This window comes from Canis lupus, chromosome 6 (assembly GCF_003254725.2).
Source record: "Canis lupus dingo isolate Sandy chromosome 6, ASM325472v2, whole genome shotgun sequence".
In the NCBI taxonomy this organism is placed as follows: Eukaryota; Metazoa; Chordata; class Mammalia; order Carnivora; family Canidae; genus Canis; species Canis lupus.
Window position 1 is genome coordinate 68,077,586 of NC_064248.1, and position 18,617 is coordinate 68,096,202.

The following is an 18,617-nucleotide window of genomic DNA, read 5'->3' on the forward strand; positions in this document are numbered from 1 at the left end:
GATCAGTGCCCTTACAACTATGACCCCAAAGAGCTCTCCTACTCCTTCTGCCAGCAGAAGACATAGAAAGACAACTGTGAACCAGGAAGTGGGCTCTCACAGACAGCAATTTTGCTGTATTCTTAATCTTGAACTTCGCGGCTTCCAAAACTGTAAGAAATAAATTTCTGTTGTTTGTATGCCACCTCGTCTAAGGTATTCTGTGGTAGCAGCCCAACCTGGCTGAGACACATGGTAACATGTTACACTTAGTTAGATTTAAAGATGGGGAATAATACTAGTTTGGCATTTAGGAAATCTACTCTAGTTTCGATGTAAGATAGAGATCTGCAGAAAGCAAAATTATTGGCATGGAGATCAGTTTAGCAAATATAATTAGAGGTAAGAGAGAGAGTGTTTGGGTAGAAGGTTAATGAATATTGTCAAGTGGTCAAGCAGTTCCTGAGCAGCAGGGTGATGGTGGTAGCTACTAGGTTGGCTTGCCACATTTCTATAGATTCGGTCAGCAAAAGACAATGAATCTGAATGGATTTAGATAGTTTATTATTTACCTAAAGGAAAGCAAAAGCAATTATCAGCATGGTTTCAGCTCCCTGTGACCCTAATCCCATAGAATGACACAGGACTTGACCTGAGGGACCAAATGGCAGCACAATTTGTACATTGCTCTGCTATGGATGAGCCATCTCTGGACTGCAGTTAACTGGTGTTTTAGAGCTTACACCTCCACCCTCCGTGGAGGACTCGGTGGGAAGTCCCATAGCTCACCACACCCAGGGAGGTGAATGAGAAACCGCCTCATGGCAGCCCCCTCTAGGGGTGGATGAGAAACAGTCCTGCGACAGTTCCTCAGGACACTGCCTTTCTTGCTATATTACAGGGAGAATCACAAGACATTCACTAATACTTGGGTTAGACTAAAAACAAACAGTCCAACTAGAAAACGTGCAAAAAATATGACAGACATGTCACCAGAAACGACATACAGACACATGAGAAGATGGTCAACATGATTAGTCGTTAGAAAAATAGAAATTAAAGCCACAATGTGATATGACTACACACATCACACGTGATACCTATCGGAATCGCTAATTTTTTTTAAAAAACTGATTTGTTATAAAGGTATATCAATTATAAATGTACATGTACCTAACAATGGTTTTATAATAGATAAAGCAGAATTGTATAGAAATGGAAAAATAAAAAAAAATTAAAAAAAAGAAATGGAAAAATAAATGTAACCACGTTTAATAGATATGAGAGTTATTCTGATTGAGCCTTATTTTCTATCTCTGTAAGCTTGAAAGTTTATTTCTCTCCTGCATACAGTAGACACCCCCTTATTGCAGGGGCTATTTGAAAGCTCCCAGTGGGGTCACTTCAGGTGTTCCATTTATAGAATTTGTGTTTACTCTTTTGCCATATTAGAGATCCTGATTTCCCGGGAGGGAATACATTTATTTCAAGACCAGATTGGTGTGGTATAATCAAAATTGTATAGGAGTTGGAGTTGGAAATCTCTGCACTGTGTCCTAATTGTGACCTAATGCCTGCCATTATGATCTGATGCCTCCTTGCTGAGAGAATTTGCCCAAGTAACACTTCATCTTTCAAGTGGACACAGTAATCGTGCCTTTCATTTTTATTGCTTTGCCTGCAAACTTAATCATATTTGTTAACTTCTATGTGCCTCAGTCTCAACATCTGTGAGTTGGGGATAATAATCACCACGTTGTTGAAAGAATTGATGAGAAAAAGCAGGTGAACTCTTGGCATAGAGCCTGGAAGAAAGCAAGTGTTGATATGTGCTGCTGTGTTTGTTTTATTACCTATTACCCCCCCCCCCCCAGGATTTCTGGAAGAATCAAATTAGTCAGTGGGCTAGAAATCATCTAAACAAATTTTGTTACTATTTCAATGGCCCCTCGATTTCCACAATTTTTTGCTAGGTTATTATACAACCTTAATTTATGTAAAACCACTATTGGAATAAAAGTATAATTTTCTTGTTTTTTTAGTCTCTAAGATATACTAATAATTGCAGAATCAGATCACTGAGACTGGAAATTTGTTCAAAAATACAAATATTATAGATATATTTACTATTCAGATAATAATGGAAGTAATTTGGCTAAAGCCAAGCAACATCTGCTTTCCCTGCAATTGTAGATCTATATTGACTCTAAAAATATCTATATTGACTCTAAAAATTTATTACAGTTAAGTTCCAAAATGGTTTTGGCTAAATATTCCTTTTTAAGGTGAATTTAGAGTATTTACAGTGAACTTCACATTAAAATAAGGTAGTCTGTTTTTTTTCTTTTTTTTCTTCTCTAGGGTTTGTAAGTAAATTTTAATTTGTTATCATCAGTTTCTTGAGAAGTACATGATGGATAATACATTAGACAGACTATTGGTTTGGGGAACATTCATAAACATAAAAGCTTCAGAACCTTAGCATGAAAAACTAATAGATCTTTAGGAAATTCTTCATAGTATTAATAATCATGAAATAAGAAGCTAGTTTGATTTGCTCCTGAAAATGGAGAGTATCAATTAAAGGAAGACAGAATTGACAAAATAGATGTATTACAAAAAAAAAAAAAAAAAAAAAAAAAAAAAAACACCTGATATTGCCACGTAGTGGAAGGTCATTCTTTTAAATCTTACCTAACTGCAATATTTTCTACTTTTCAGGGGTGTTTGTGGAAACAAAAACTGCATTAGAGGAGGTACTATTTTACCTCATTAATTATTGGATCTCATTATATTAGCATATGTGATACATAGTGTTTTCATAATTGAATCTACAATATAGAGTATTTAGGCATTTTAATGTAAGTATGGCTTTCACATTTGCATGTGTTCTTCAGGGAAACAAAAGCACATCCATTATTTAGACCTATTCTTCATATTTCATTAAGTAGAATTGAACATGCTTATAATTGTGGAGTCGTATTTTATTTTTTAGAACTTAACTTCAGAAAGGGACGATTTATAGTTCTAAATAAGAAAGGATATTTCTGATGGACAGCCACAATCATGCTTGGAAAAACTGGGATGTGGGTGAAAAGTAAAGTAGAAATCACTGGCCCTGATCTAAAACCCAGTCTCATTAGGTTAAGAAAATATATCCAATTTGAAAGCTGAAATTACCTTCTTTCTACAACTTTTTCAAGTTTTGGAGAAATAAGTGAGTTTCATCATATGTTTTCTTACTCATTCAGAATGTAACTAAGACCGGTTTTTGTGGGGGGGAGGGGGTTTGTTGTTGTTGTTTTACGTAGTAGCCTACCTAAATTCCATTTCATACTTTTGCCAGATAATTCTCAGCTCAAGCCAGGCTTGGACTGGAGGGATCTCTTCAGCTCTGCACTCAAGGGAGATAAAAGAGCATAATTTTAAATGCACAGCAGTTCATCTCAAGATCTATTCAACTGTATGAAAACCATATAACCTCAGGTTAGTTAATCAACTCATTTCATATGCAGAAAACAAACAGATACAAAAGCAAACACTTCACTGCTACTTGATATTTAACATAATTAGTACCATTTCCTGGTTTTGCATTTCAAGAATTCATACTACATTTATGTTGAATGGAGAATTATATTCTAATTACGCGGTGATATTAATGTTTCCCATCTTACATAAGAAAATATCTTCACTCTAAATCTGTGGACAAGTGTATAAAAATAACCCCCTCAATTTCTTCATCATAAAAGCATTAGTTGACTTGGGTAAATATGGAGGATCACAGATTAATAATGCTTTATGAAAAGAATATGTTTTGTATCTCTGTCTGTACCTATATCTATATACAGATATATCTCTACCAGGATAGATCCTTCAAAAGATATTTGAAGGTTAAGTGTTCAGAGTTTAAAGGTTCAATATTTCTATATCAGCCATAAGTCCTCCTCATGAAATGGGTCAGACCAAGTGTGGTTCTTTGAAAAGTACCTCTCGGGTTAATATTCTCCTTCAGGGACACCTGGGTGGCTCAGTGATTGAGCGTCTGCCTTTGGCCCAGGGCGTGATCCTGGAGACCAGGGATCAAGTCCCACATCAGGCTCCCTGCATGGAACCTGCTTCTCCCTCTGCCTGTGTCTCTGCCTCTCTCTCTCTGTATCTTTCATGAATAAAAAAAAAAAAAAAAAATCTCCTTCATTGGATCGCTTTTACTTCTCTTACATCATCACTATAAGATGTACTGAAATTGTTCAATGAGTTCATAGTCAAACTGCTCAGTTAGAACCTCAAAGGCCACTTAAAATGGACATTTGGGCCTTTTTCATAATTTGACTACTGGTGATAATGCTGCTATAAACATCAGAGTGCATGTATCCCTTGAATAAGTATTTTTGCATCCTTTGGATAAATACATAGTAGTGCAACTGCTGGGTGGCGGGGTAGCTCTATTTTTAACTTTTTGAGGAACCTCCATACTGTTTTCCAAAGCAGCTGCACCAGTTTGCATTCCCACCAACAGTGTAATAAGGTTCTCCTTCTTCCGTATCCTCACCAACACCTGTTGTTTCCTGAGTTAATTTTAATTTTAGCCATTTTGACAGGCGTCAGAGGTGATATCTCATTGTAGTTTTGATTTCTGCTTCCCTGATGGTGAGTGATGGTGAGCATTGTTTCATGTGTCTGTTAGCCATCTGGATGTCTTTGGAGAAATATCTGTTCATGGCTTCTGCACCTTTTTTAACTGGATTTTTTTTGGTTTTGGCGTGTTGAGTTTGATAAGTTCCTTATACATTTTAGGCACTAGCTCTTTATCAGATATGCCATTTGCAAATATCTTCTCCCATTCCAAAGGTAGCCTTTTGGTTTTTTTGTTCATTGTTTCCTTTGCTGTGCAGAAGTTCTTTATCTTGATGGAGTCCTAATAGTTCATTTTTGCTTTTGTCTCCTTTGCCTCTGGAGATGTAGAAGTTGCTATAGATGATGTCAAAGAGATTGCTGCCTATGTTCTCCTTTGGGATTTTGATTGATTCCTGTCTCATACTTAGGTCTTTCATCCATTTTGAGTCTATTTTTGTGAATGGTGTGAGGAAATGGCCGTTTCATTCTTCCTCATGTGGCTGTCGAATTTTCCTAACACAATTTGTTGAAGAAACTGTCATTTTCCATTGGATATTCTTTCCTGCTCTGTCAAAGATTGGTTGACCATAGCGTTGCGGGTTTATTTCTAGGTTCTCTATTCGGTTCCATTGATCTATGTGTCTGTTTCCGTGCCAGTACCACACTGTCTTGATCACTACAGCTTTATAATACAGCTTGAAGTCCAGAATTGTGATGTCTCCAGCAAAGCTGCTTTAGCTGTTCAGAATCTTTTGTGGTTCCATATAAATTTTAGGATTGTTTGTTCCAGCTCTGTGAAAAATGTTGGTGTTATTTTGATAGGGATTGCACTGAATGTATAGATTGTTCTGGGTAGTATATACATTTTAACAATGTTTGTTCTAATCCATGAGCATGGAATTTCTATTTTCAATTGTCTCAATTCTATTCAATTCAATTTCTATCTTTAATTTTTTTCATCTGTGTTTTATAGTTTTCATAGTAAAGATCTTTTACCTTTGGGTCAGGTTTATTCCTAGGTATCTTATGGTTTTTGGTGCAATTGTAAGTGGGATCAATTCCTTGATTTCTCTTTCTGCTGCTTCATTATTGGTGTACAGAAATGCCATAGACTTCTGTGAGTTGGTTTTATATCCTATAACATTACTGAATTCCTGTATCAATTGTAGCATTTTTTTGTGGAGTCTTTCAGGCAGTCACAATTTATTTTACTTTTTCAAAGGACTATTTCTGGAATACATTTAGCACTCTCCTCTTTTTTCTGTTTTCTAATTTATTAATTTTTGTTTTTTTCCTTTTGTGATTTCCTTTGCTCTCTCTGGACTAATTTCAGCTTTCTTTGTCTTGAGTTGATAATTTATTTTTAGTCAAGTTAGGTATTTAAACCTGTGAAATATCTCTGAAAATAGATTTAGCCATTAAAGAGAAATGGGGGGTAGAGATAAGAAATAGAGGCAGAGATAGAAATAGAAACAGAGATAGATGTATATATTTCAAGATGCTTATTATTTCTCATGCACTTAAATGTCAACTTGAATGTATATAAGATTTTTTTTAAGATCTTATTTATTCATGAGAGACACAGAGAGAGAGGCAGAGGGAGAAGTAGGCTCCCTGCTGGGAGCCCAATGTGGGACTTGATCCCAGGACCCCAGGATCACACCCTGAGCCAAAGGCCGGCGCTCAACCACTGAGCCACCCAGGTGCCCCTGTGTATAAGATTTTTGAGTCACTTTTTCCTTTCTCTATATTTTATTTTAACTTTTTCATTGAAGCATAATATTCACACTACATAAAGTATGCAAACATTAAGTGTACAGATCAATAAACGTTTATTAGTTGAATACAACTTCCTAGCCACCACCCAGACCAAGACACACATATCACCATGTCGCGTTATTCAAAGCTCCTTCTTGCTGTTGCATAAAACTATAAAATGGGTGGGACAGAAATGTGTTTGGGAAATCTCACATCCCCCAACTCCCTGTTGATTACCTACCCAAATTCCTATCATGGTATACTTGTCACTGTTCTCAAAGTCTATCTGAATGATATTTCACAATAGGTAGCCTGTCGTGTCTGACTTTTTTCATTTTGACCGTGAGAAACAACCCAATTGTAGCATGTAGTATTAATTCAATTTTTATCAATGCTGTATTCAATTATGTAAATATAACAGGATTCATTTATCTCTTCTACTAATGATAAACATTTGGGTATTACAAATAATTTGGTTTTTTTTAGTTACTATCTGAAAGATGTGAAAAAGCAGCTACACTTGTGAATTCATGAGATGATGACTTATTTTTTTTTAAGTGTGAAAAAGAGCATCTTTGTGGGACTGAAAGGCAAAGAAATTTATGGCTACCCAGAGTCAGAAAAATTTTTAAACACTTCTCATCTAGTGTTTTAGTATAAATAAATACCATATATTAAACATGTCTTTTTTAAAAGATTTTATTTATGTATTTGACAGAAAGAGCATAAGCAGGGGGAGGGGTAGAGGGAGAGAGAGAAGTAGTCTCCCTGCTGAGCAAGGAGCCTGATAAAACAAAATTATGTATTGATCAAAACGTTGACAAAAAATGTTGGGATCAGAGGCTGTCAAAGACATAACCCTGTAACTCCTCAGTTAACAATGACTCAGTATTCACTAATTCATGTTCACAATAACTTTACGGAACATAACTACCCTGAATCAACTGTATACCTACTACATATCAAGTACTTCTCTGATTCTAGGGATTCAGCAATGAATAAATTAGACTTAGTCCTTTCTTCAAAATGTTTGCATTTCAGTGGTTGGGAGTAGGGGAGAGCAAAAACCAAATAAGTATATAACATGTTGGGAGGTAAAAATACTACTAAAAAAATCTGGGTGGGGCAATAGTGTTATGAATGGGTTGTATTTTTATACAGACTAGTCAGGGAAATTTTCTCTGATGGAATGACCTTAAAACAGGAAGTGGAAAAAAGTGCCAAGCAGAGGAGGGAACAGAAGCAGAAGGTTCAAAAAAGAAGTATACTTTTTTAGTGGGGAAAAAAGGATGCAGGATGCAGGCCAGTGTTCACAAGGAAAATATTGTTAGGTAGAATAAGTAGAAAAATAGGTAGAAAGGAGTAGGGCAACTCCAGGACAGCTTTATAAGGCCTCATAAATTGGATACTTTATATTTGTTCCTCAGATATATTCCCCAATCTTCTACACCCTTATCTGTGCCCTTTTATGGACCACATCAATGGGCTGCCTTGCCCTTTGGCTTCTGGTAGGATTTAGCCAATAAAAGGTATGAAGAGGAAATTAGAGGAGAAAAGAAATAAAGGTAAGGTTTTTAATCCTCCAGCTCTCTCTGTGTTTCACTGCCTTGGTCTGGCTTTGCCCCTGAAGCCATGGCTCCTGACGGGTCACCCTCTGTCTCCGAGTTCTGGTAATGGCTTTGTAAACAGACCCTTGATTATTTCCAAAAATTGTGAATTTGAATATGCCATTTGTTTCCTGTTGTGACTACATTGAACAAGGGAAGGATTTGATGTTAATATGGGTGGGCGCCCATGGAGTCCCTGGAGAGTTTTGAGTATTTAAATAGTATCACTTTGGTTGCTGTGTGAATAAAATAACCAAGGTTAGTAGCAGAGAGATCATCTCAGAGGGTATTTTAACAATCCAGGTAAGATAATGTTGGCCTACATAAAGTGATAGAACTAGAGGTATCAGGAAGCAGGTTGAATTGTACATACATTTCAAACAAATCTGTTAGGATATGCTAATGAATTGAGTTTAGTAAACAAGGGAAAGAGAGAACCCCCCTGCCCAAAAAATTAGAGCTTTTAGTCCAAACAGAAGATTGGAGGGAAGTGCCTTTCACCAAAATAAGGAACAGTAGATTTTATGAGGAAATTAAAAATCTGTATTTGGAAAAATTTAATTTATAATATCAACCAGGCAGTCTGGCAGAGAAATAGAAATCTGGAATTCAAAGATGTGTATTAATGTAAGAATCATCAATATAGAGATGGCACTTCCTGTAAGAGAGTGGGTAAGAGCACTAATATTGTGTGTATATAGAGGGGGAGGAGAGAGCACTAAGTCTTGGGGCAATGATGTCTAGAAGATAGGAAGGGGGCGCCCGGGGTGGCTCAGTCGGTTAAGCATCTTCCTTCAGCTCAGGTCATGATCCCAGGGTCCTGGAATCAAGCCTCTTGTCTGGCTCCCTGCTCAGTGGAGAGTTGGCTTCTTCCTCTCCCTCTCCCTCTGCCCCTCCCCCTGAATCATTCCCTCTCCTCACTCTTGTTCTCTCTCTCTCTCTCATAAATAAATAAAATCTTAAAAAAAAAATAAGATGGGAAGAGAAATAAATTCTGGAAAAGGACAAAGAAGATCAGAAGTCAGTGAAGTAAGAGAATAATCAACAGGTTTCAAGACAGTAAGAAAGGTCTTCAAGAGAGAGGAAATGACTAATTCTTACAAGTGCTTTTTACAAGGCAAGTTAGAATTGACCAATAAATTGGGTGAGAAACGGGTTTGACTGTCCTTAACAAGAACATTCTTATTAAAACACCTAGTTACAGAATGGAAGAAGTAGAAGCACAGATAGTAAATGTAGATAACTCCTTCAGATACTCATCAGGGTCAACAAGATGGAAGGAAAACAGAGAACGGGGAAACTGGATGGTGGCTGAAAGAAGATACATATTTGGTGTTGGAAGAATGTGACATTTTTCCTATGCATTTCTGTATCCTCATTTTGAAACAAAAAGGAAGGTTTTCAACTGAGGGGAAAGAGGGTTAAACTTTGGAGACAGAGACGAATGTATGTCATAGCCCCCTAAAACAGAGATCAGCAAAGTTTTGTTAACAAAGAATCAGATATTAAGTACTGTGGGTTCTGTGGATGATTCAGTCTCCGTACAGCTACTCAACTCAACGTCTGTGTTGTAGTGTAAAGACAGCCACGGACAATACATAACCAAATACGCATGGCTGTGTTTCAGGAAAATCTTATTTTCAAAATCACACAGAGCTGGGCTTTGCTCACAGGAGATAGTTTGCAGATCCCTGATCCAGGAGAGTGAAAAACTGATGCCCAGAGAAATGCAGTTGAGTTTGCAGGAAGCTAAAGGCTGACTTGAGGTTATAGCCATAAATATAAAGTTGGACCAGTCAGGATGGGGTGGTTTGTCTCTAGCCATGTTTTAGGTGCTTGGGGGCCGAAGTTGCAGCTGGTCCAACGACAATACTGAACAAGACAGGCATCTTTTATCCTCAGCTTCCGCCAAGAGCTGAGCTGCTCTGGTCATTTACCCTGCCCTCCGCTTTCATTCCTATAATCCTGTGCTTGCTTTTGCGTGTTTGGACATGATTCTCCATGTAGCAGCCTGAATGGTTTTCTGAATTCCTCCGTTAGACAGGCAGGTTCCTGCTTTCTACCCTTCACTGTCTCCCAGTGTATTGTGCATCACATTGGAAACATGACTGCCTAGGCCTTGCAGGGTCTGGCTCCCCACCTCCTTCCAGACTCATCTCCCAGCTCTTTGCTCTCTTGTTGTCACATGCTCCACACACACTTTCTGTCTCTGTTTCTCAAATGTATCAAGGTTTATTCTGTCCTCAGACTTGAAATACTCTTTCTCTGAAACTTCCCTGAATTCCCACTCTTTTTTCAGACTCTATTTTTTTTTAAGATTTTATTTATTTATTTGAGAGAGAGCACAGAGGGAGAGGGAGAAGCAGACTCCCCACACTGAGCAGAGAGCCCGATGTGGGTCTCCATCCCAGGACCCTGGGATCGTGATCCGAGCCGAAGGCAGACACTTAACCAACTGAGCCACCCAGCTGCCCCTTCAAGCTCTATTTTAAATGCCCCTTCTTCTTTAAGATGTCCCCTCAGCCCTGCGAATACTCCTCATCACCACCCCCCATGCGCCCACCCTTTCCCATCCACACAGCTACCCATTATTTCTGTCCTAGGACTCTCCCCTTCCCCTTCACTGGATTCAGTGTATTCTATAATGATGAATTTATAGCTGATACCATGGGCTTAAGGTCTACATGGCCCATCAGATAATACATCTCACGAGGGCAGGATGTTTGTATGTTCCACCAACACACACCCTAGCCTAACCCTTGGTATAGTAGATTCATAATCAGTATTGTTGATGAATGAATTAAGGAATTCAACTCACTTCGGGGTTGAAGGTAAGAAAAGACTTCGTTTGCTGCTTTCTAACCGTTAATTCCTTGTATTAGTCTATCCGGGTTGGTATACTAAAACATCACACACTGGGTGGCTTAGACAACAGAAATTTTGTTTTCTCACAGTTCTGGAATGTGGAGTTCCAAGAACAAGGTGCCAGCAGAGTTTGCTTTTAGGGAGCAATCTCCCCTCAGTATGTAGACGGTATCTTCTTGCTGTGTCCTCACATGACCTTTTCTCTGCACACACTCCCAGAGGGAGAGCTAGCTCTGGTATCTCTTCCTCTTCTTGTAGGAAAATCAGTCCTATAGATTAGGGCCCCAGCCTTAGACCTTACTTCATCTTACATCCTTAAAAGCTCTATCTCCAGTTATAGTCCCATTGGAGATTAGGGTTTCAACATATGAATTTAGAGGGGGACACCTTCAGCCCCAACCCACTCCCCATCCCATGCCCCTGCCTCCTAGACTGGGTCAGGTTCTCCTTCATTTGTTCCCCCGGTGCCCTGAACTTCTATTACACACTGCATATTAACTTCTGATTTCATGTCTTTATTTCCCGCAAAACACTTAACTTCAGAAGAGCAGTAATTGTATCTGTTTTGTTCAACATTCTTTCCTAGTTACATTGCACACTACCTGGCACATGGCACCCAAAACTGCCTTTTAAATAAATGAACGGGGGACACCTGTGTGACTCAGGGTTTGGGGTGTCTGCCTTGGCTCAGGTCGTGATCCTGGGTCCCAGGGATCAAGTCCCACATCGGGCTCCTGCAAGAAGCTACTTCTCTCTCTGCCTATGTCTCTGCCTCTCTCTCTCGCTCTCTCTCCCTCTCTCTCTGTCAGGAATAAATAAATACATCTTTTATAAATAAATAATAAATAAATAAATAAATAAATAAATAAATAAATAAATAGCTTTAGCTTACAAAAAATCCTAATATTTTGTGTTCCCAGTGATTACATACTTCTTGTGGAAAAAATAATCCTTAGAAGATTTTTACTTACTTTCTATACAGAGAGACAATTTGAAGACAGAAAAAAAAATTCATTCAATTTAATGTAATGTAATTTTAAAATGAAAAAACTGAAAGGAAAAGAGGTTATAGTCCATGAAGCCTATGAGGTAGACACCAAATACAACCTGTAAAACCTGTTTTGATATCTCTTTGGTTTGGGGGGAGGTTTTTTGTTTTTTGTTTTTTTTTGTATTGTTTTGTTTTTTTTGAAAGATTTTATTTATTTATTCATGAGAGACAGAGAGAGAGAGAGAGAGAGAGAGAGACAGAGAGACAGAGACACAGGCAGAGGGAGAAGCAGGCTCCATGCAGGGAGCCTGGTGTAGGACTCGACCCCAGGACTCCAGAATCAGGCCCCAGGCCAAAGGCAGGTGCTAAATTGTTGAGGCACCCAGGCATCCCTTGATATCTCTTTGAACAAAAATTCAAACAGATTATTTGGGGAAAATATGAAAAATATAAATACAGATTGGATATTGGAGGACATAAATAATTTTTAATTGTGTTGGTTCATGATAATGGCACCGCCATTGTTTTTTTTTTTTTTTTTTTTTTTTTTTTTTTTTTTTTTTTAAGTCCTTTACTAGGATTTGTTTAAAATACTCCAGGAAGAAAGAAAAAAGTAGAGGAGAGAGATAAAATGAGATAGTAAAATGAAATTCTTGAAGTTTGGTGATAGTACTTGGGGATTCATCATACTTTTCTTTCTATTTTTTATGTTTAAAATTTCCATGAGAAAAATTTTTTAAAGGAACACATGAAATGTAAAGAAGTGCTATGTACAAAGTTACTGCTTTTAAAATTTTTTCCACTCAAAATCAAAACTATGATCCTTTTTGGGGATTAATTCAGTTATAGTGATGGAGTAAAGTGGCAACTGGCCAAAAAAATAACTTCGTTCTTTCATTTAAACTCACCAAGTCTCTGGGAACACAGCTTCTCATACCTGTCAATTTTCAGTATCCTGGGGGCCAAAGTGGAAGAATTTACATCTCATATCAGAAATCAAATCGTGTTCTGAATATATAGAAAGGCAACTCAGAAATTTTTGAAAATACCATCAAGAGTAGATATGTATAGTTTGAAAAATTATAGTGCTGTATTTCAATTGTCAAAATTGCATGAAAGGCAGGAAAATCACCCCATTCATTCTTGAAACATGAGCTGTCTGAAATCTGTCGTAAAATAGAGGCCCTGTGGAATGACTGAGGTAATTGTAGTAGTAATATTAAGATAGCAAGATATCCCCTTATGATGTCATATTAAGGCATTTTATATTATCATTATTTATATTTTATAGATATGCTATAAAATCATCATAAATGCACTGCCCACACGGCTCTTTCATTGCACTATAAGCACAATTATTAAAAAATAAACTAATAACCTAAAAGATGGAATAAAGGGAAAATAACTTTTATGGAATATCTACTTTTTAATATTAACTATGCAAGGTGGTATCCATGCTTTCATTTAGCCTATAAATAACTTATTTACATTATAATCTATCAAGTAGAAATCATTCTATGGCTAAATTGAGAACCAGAGTGTTTTCAGCAATTTTCTCCAGGTAGCACAGTTAATAGAGGAGCTCTGATTAAAGCCCAGATGTATGGGATTCCAAACCTACTTGCCTCACCACTAATGTACATTGTGTTACTACATTTATAAAACATCCATTGAGCATGGAAGAAGTTATATAAGCTTGGCTGAAGGTTGCAGTTCAAGGTTTTAAAATAGAAATTTGATCTAGAAATCTGGTTGTTTATGTAGGCAGAAAGTCCTAGTTTGGGGGGACTGCTGTAACAAAAATACCACAGGCTGGTGGCTTTAACAATAAATATTTATTTTTCCCAGTTCTGGAGGCTGGGAAGTCCAGGATCAAAGCACCAATATGTCTGATGTGTTGTGAGGATCTGCTTTCTGGTTTGTAGATGGCAACTTACCTGACGTGTTGTCTCATAGAGAGAGCTCCGAGATCTCTTGTTAAGGACACTAATCCCATTCATGATGGCTCCACACTAATGGCCTCATCACCTCCTATTTCCTAATACTGTCCTACTGGACATTAAAATTTCAACATGCATGGTGCAGGGGACAGCATGATTCAAGGACCTGCTACAATGACCACAGGGTCAGTATCAATTAGTCCTAGATTAGGAATTAACTAAAAGATTTCTGACACACAATATTACCCAATACTGATTACCATAGCTTTAAGTAATATGAACAGGGAATCAGAACACAAGCAAACAATAGTTGTTTCAAGATGTCTCATCACATATAAGGCACAGTTTCCAGATCCTCCTTCCCACCACCACTCCATTGCAAAAGATAAGGTCAAAGAGAGGCAAGACCATTTCAATCTTCAATACGGAAAGATACCCTGTCAGGTCCCTGTCTTGCACTGGTCCTATACTCCTCACAAGATCCCTCTAAGAGTACATGGTACCTTTAATGAAAGAATATCTAACTATTTAGAAGATACTGTCACAACCTCTGGATGACTTCCAAAGTTGTGTTTACACTGAACTACATCTACACTGAACTACATCCAGAGTAATCAAAACACTGTCCAGTCTTTGTTACAATTTTATAATGAGAGGACAATTTTAAAATTTTTTGGATATCGTGTGAATAAAGATGTGTATGTGAATATACCTATGTTAAATATACCTGTTTAGGAAAATGTTTGCCCTGTTATAATGCAAACCATAGACCTTGGCTGATAATGTGTCAGCATAGCTTGGACGACTGTAATAAATGTACCATATGGGGCAGGATATAAATAGTGGGGGAGATTGTGGGTATGAGGACAGGAGAAGTATGTGGAGCTCTCTGTTCCTTCCACTCAACCTTGCTGTGAACCTAAAACTATTCTAAAAACAGAAATAGAGGGGTGCTTGAGTGGCTCAGTTGGTTAAGTGTCTGCCCTCGGCTTAGGTCATGATCCTGGGGTCCTGGGATTGAGCCCCACATCAGGCCCCCTGCTCAGGACTCTCCCTCTCCCTCTACCCTTCCCCCTGCTTATGCACTTTCTCTATCAAATAAATAAATACAATATTTTAAGAAAATAAAAAGATAAAAACATAAATAGCTTATTAATTTAAAAACTTCATCAAGTTTTATCCCTAAAACATAAATATTCAATTGCTTAATTGATTTAATTTGATTTAAGTAACTATTTCAGATATGTAAATTAAACATCTTTATAGTAAAACATATTATTTCATTATCTTTTATTGGTAATATTTTGTTTCAGAGATAAAAACTAATTTATTGTTCTTTCTAGCACAAAGAAACCAATGAAGGAAATCTTTTTGCAGTATTTTCAGCTTTCCTGTTTCTTCCAAAGATTCTATCCATATGAATCTGTGTAATTCAAGGAAACCAATTATTCCAGTCTTTTCATATGCTTAGATTTTAGAATCAGATCAGTGAACTGAACTGGTTATTGGGTAAATTCAACAAGAGATCAAAGTTTCTAATAGATTTTCTAGTGAAGAAAATTTCCAGCAGGGTAGACTAAAGGCTAGATTGAATGTAATTCTATGAAAAAATAAAATAAAATACAACTACAGTCAATTTCAATAATAATTTGCATCTATTAAGGTATAATACATTAGAATGTAGTTATATTTCAGGCTCCTTGTGGATTACTTAAAGGAAATAAAATCTTATTTAAGCCACTTTGTGGTTTTCAGGAATATGAGCGTTTATTGAGACTTTTAAAACATGGAAATTTTAAATGGGTAGTCCTAATAGGAACTCCTCTCCAGTTCCAAAATTTGCTATTTTTGTAGCCATTAGTTTTTGGGTTTTTTGGTTTTTTTGAACCAATGTCTTGAGGTCTGTTTGCCATAACCCCTCACCCCCATGGGAATTATTGACCTGGTGGAACAGGGCAAGAGGTCATATCAGGGAAGGGAATAGAAGCAAAATACTTGATTAATTTCTTCCCAGGCCATGCTTTCTTCCCATTCCTGTGGTAGATGAAAGCAAGAATTGTGACTTTGTGTCTAAGCAGAAACTAAATTTCAAATAGGTCATGTCTCTTGTGATTTTCAGAGCGACATCAGAAACTACAAAGAATATGAGTAAGTGCCGAGATTCCTGTTGCTGTGCTCAAACACCAAAATCTGACTATTAGTAAGACCTAAAAAAAAAGAATCCTGGAAGATCTGATATATACAATGTTTCAGTTATCTGTTAAAATTTTAAAATACATTATTTGTACCTTTATATTTTTCCCAAGCCAGATAACCTATTGATTTTCAGAATCATTGTTCTTTCTAAGATGCACAATTTTAAAAATTTTCAATAGATATTTAATTTCACAGGTAAAACATTTTACTTTTCTTATATCTCTTAAGATCTGTGTATACATTGAACAATTGAACATTATGATTATTATTCTTTATCCTTTTAAAGTACCATTCTGGGGAATGAACACATGAACTTCCTAAATTATTTTCCTTATCAATAGAACTAGCCCCAACTTGTTCTTCAATCTCACAGTAATTTAACAGCTGAGCTGGCAGCAAGGCATGGGCCAGAGCTACATGAAAGTGAGACACAAAGTCTTTTTAGTGAAGGCTAAAATGCTGTTTTTGTGTCTCCCAGTGGTTTTGCAGCTGCCATTGATCTAATCTCAGAAGGATGCCTGTGACCAATTCAGCAATTTTCTATTTTTATACACAATCGGCCCCTTTTATAAACTAAATGAGACTTTCCAAAAAAAAAAAAAAAACCAATAATTTAATCTTTCACTAATGGCTCACCCATCACCTCTATGTGTTAATCAGAACTAGGCAAAGTTCTTCTAGAACTTAAATAATAATTATTGTCTTAACAAGCTAAAACAAGCATAAAGTAGTTGTGGAGGATGCAAACCATCAGAGATCTTAGGTTGTCAAGTTTTACTCTTTCCTCCACATATCCAGTATACTCTTGTTTATCTGTTTTTCAAACTGACTTTAGAACATTAAATCCACAAAGCAGGTATTTTCTAATATTGGTATGTTGTCCACAACACATTGCTAGAAGAGATCCTCAAAACCAAGTTAAGTCCGATGGCATCTGATGTGGCCACCTCTTGGTACATTAAATTGCTTTCAAGTAGAAAACTGCTCAGAATCTCTTAAAACACAATAATTTCAAATAAACAGTTTAGAGAGCAATGCTGATTCCAGAGTAAATATCCACCTGCAAGTGTATGCATTTATTCTGTCCCCAAACATTTCAGGTAAGCCATTAGACATGTTTTCCCATGTGATTTAGTTTTAAGATTATAAAAAGGTTGTATCATTGGACTTTATACGTTACATTAGTTATCTTTTGCTGCATAACCAATTATGGATATCAAAAGTCCACGTTATGCCACTTTGCTTTTATGAAAGACTTGCATTACTACCTGTTTTTGCTAACCAAAATAAATCCAAAGAGGATTTTTGCTTTTATGGAAAAAAAAAAAAATTGAAAGTAGCATTCAGTGTGTGTCTTGCTGTGGGCTATTACAGAGGGAGTGTGCACTTGGAGCAGCACAGCAGCCCCACCAAGCTCCTCCCCCAGGAACTACACTCAGCATCTCAGCATCAAGACTCAGTAGCCTTGAACTGGGTCTGTGAACATTTGTGCTTCATCTCAATTGATTTTATGAATTCACTAAGAAGATGTGTCTTAAGGTATCAGGAAAATCTACTTGCTAAAGGTATCAGAGAGGTTGTCTTTTAGGTCTGGAAATGCCTAAAAATGTTTCCATATAAACGAACGGTAATTACTTCTTTGTTTCATGCCACTTCAGCTTACCAAAGTTCTTATAAAAATGCTCTATTTTTGGATAGCTGGGGAAACCCAGATGGTAAAACTTAGTAACTTAAAACATAAGACATTTATAGTCAATTTTCTTTATCTGTAGTAAGCGTGTCCTATAAAGTCACTGCAAAAATGGAGCAATTGAATTCTGAGCAATGGCTTGTAGAGGCAACACAGGCTTAGGCTCCTGTGAGCTTCAGGTCACAACCTTTTCAACCAACGATCAATACATAACTTTGCTTTATGTGTGTTACTGCTTAAAAGCACTTACGTAGTTGATATATGTAGTTGATTCATTAATACTAAACTCATAGCCAATAGCACTATAACTCATGCCTGAACAAAGCTTACCTAACACTTGTATTTTCTCCCTAAGGCATAGCACAGCCTTCTTGTGTTCAGAAACACTAGAAAGCCCTTCAACATCATGCTTGGGGCTATTTTAAACAGTGAAACCACCACCAAAAAAAGCACAAAAATGCAGAAAATAGAGCACCAAATAGGCCATGAAAAAAGATACTTGCTTACACCAGGGGAGCTGATGCAGGATGGCAGAGCTGGGAACAGGGACATGGACGTTGGGCCACTCAAATCATTCATTGCTCTGTGCATATCTGTAAATGACTGTAAAAATGTCACAAATATTGATTTGGGGATTACAAATATATTTTAGCAAGTAGGCAAATTTGCAAATACAGCATCTGTGACTAATGATAGATTGCATTTTTGCAGTCTCTGAAAGGCAGCAATCTGGGAACAGATTACCTAACTCTTACTTATTCCTCAGAATTTAGTTTATGGTATCTCCCCTTAGAATCACCTTCTTTTACGTTCTTTTTGCCGATTTTTATCACATTGCTTATTAGAGTAAACCATAATGTCATAGTAACTTGTCCTTCCCAGTACTCAATTGTATGCTCTTTTAGGGCAGGAACTGTGCCTTATTCATTATTATATTTCCAAAAAGAGTTGCCTTAATGGGCAATAATTCCTAATGG

General features: G+C 37.0%; 1 long non-coding RNA gene across 2 annotated transcripts in view; it reads left to right on the forward strand.

The window, feature by feature from the left end:
- Positions 1–1,594: 1,594 nt before the first annotated feature.
- Positions 1,595–18,617, forward strand: part of LOC112641010 (uncharacterized) — a 30,849-nt gene continuing 13,826 nt past the window's right edge. Inside the window, exons 1-4 of one of the 2 annotated variants that reach the window (XR_003124422.2) lie at positions 1,595–1,764; positions 2,701–2,735; positions 3,326–3,465; positions 7,779–7,916. This is a non-coding gene — a long non-coding RNA (uncharacterized LOC112641010). The remainder of the gene's footprint in view (positions 1,765–2,700; positions 2,736–3,325; positions 3,466–7,778; positions 7,917–18,617) is intronic. The other variant, XR_004816603.2, reaches the window with a different exon arrangement.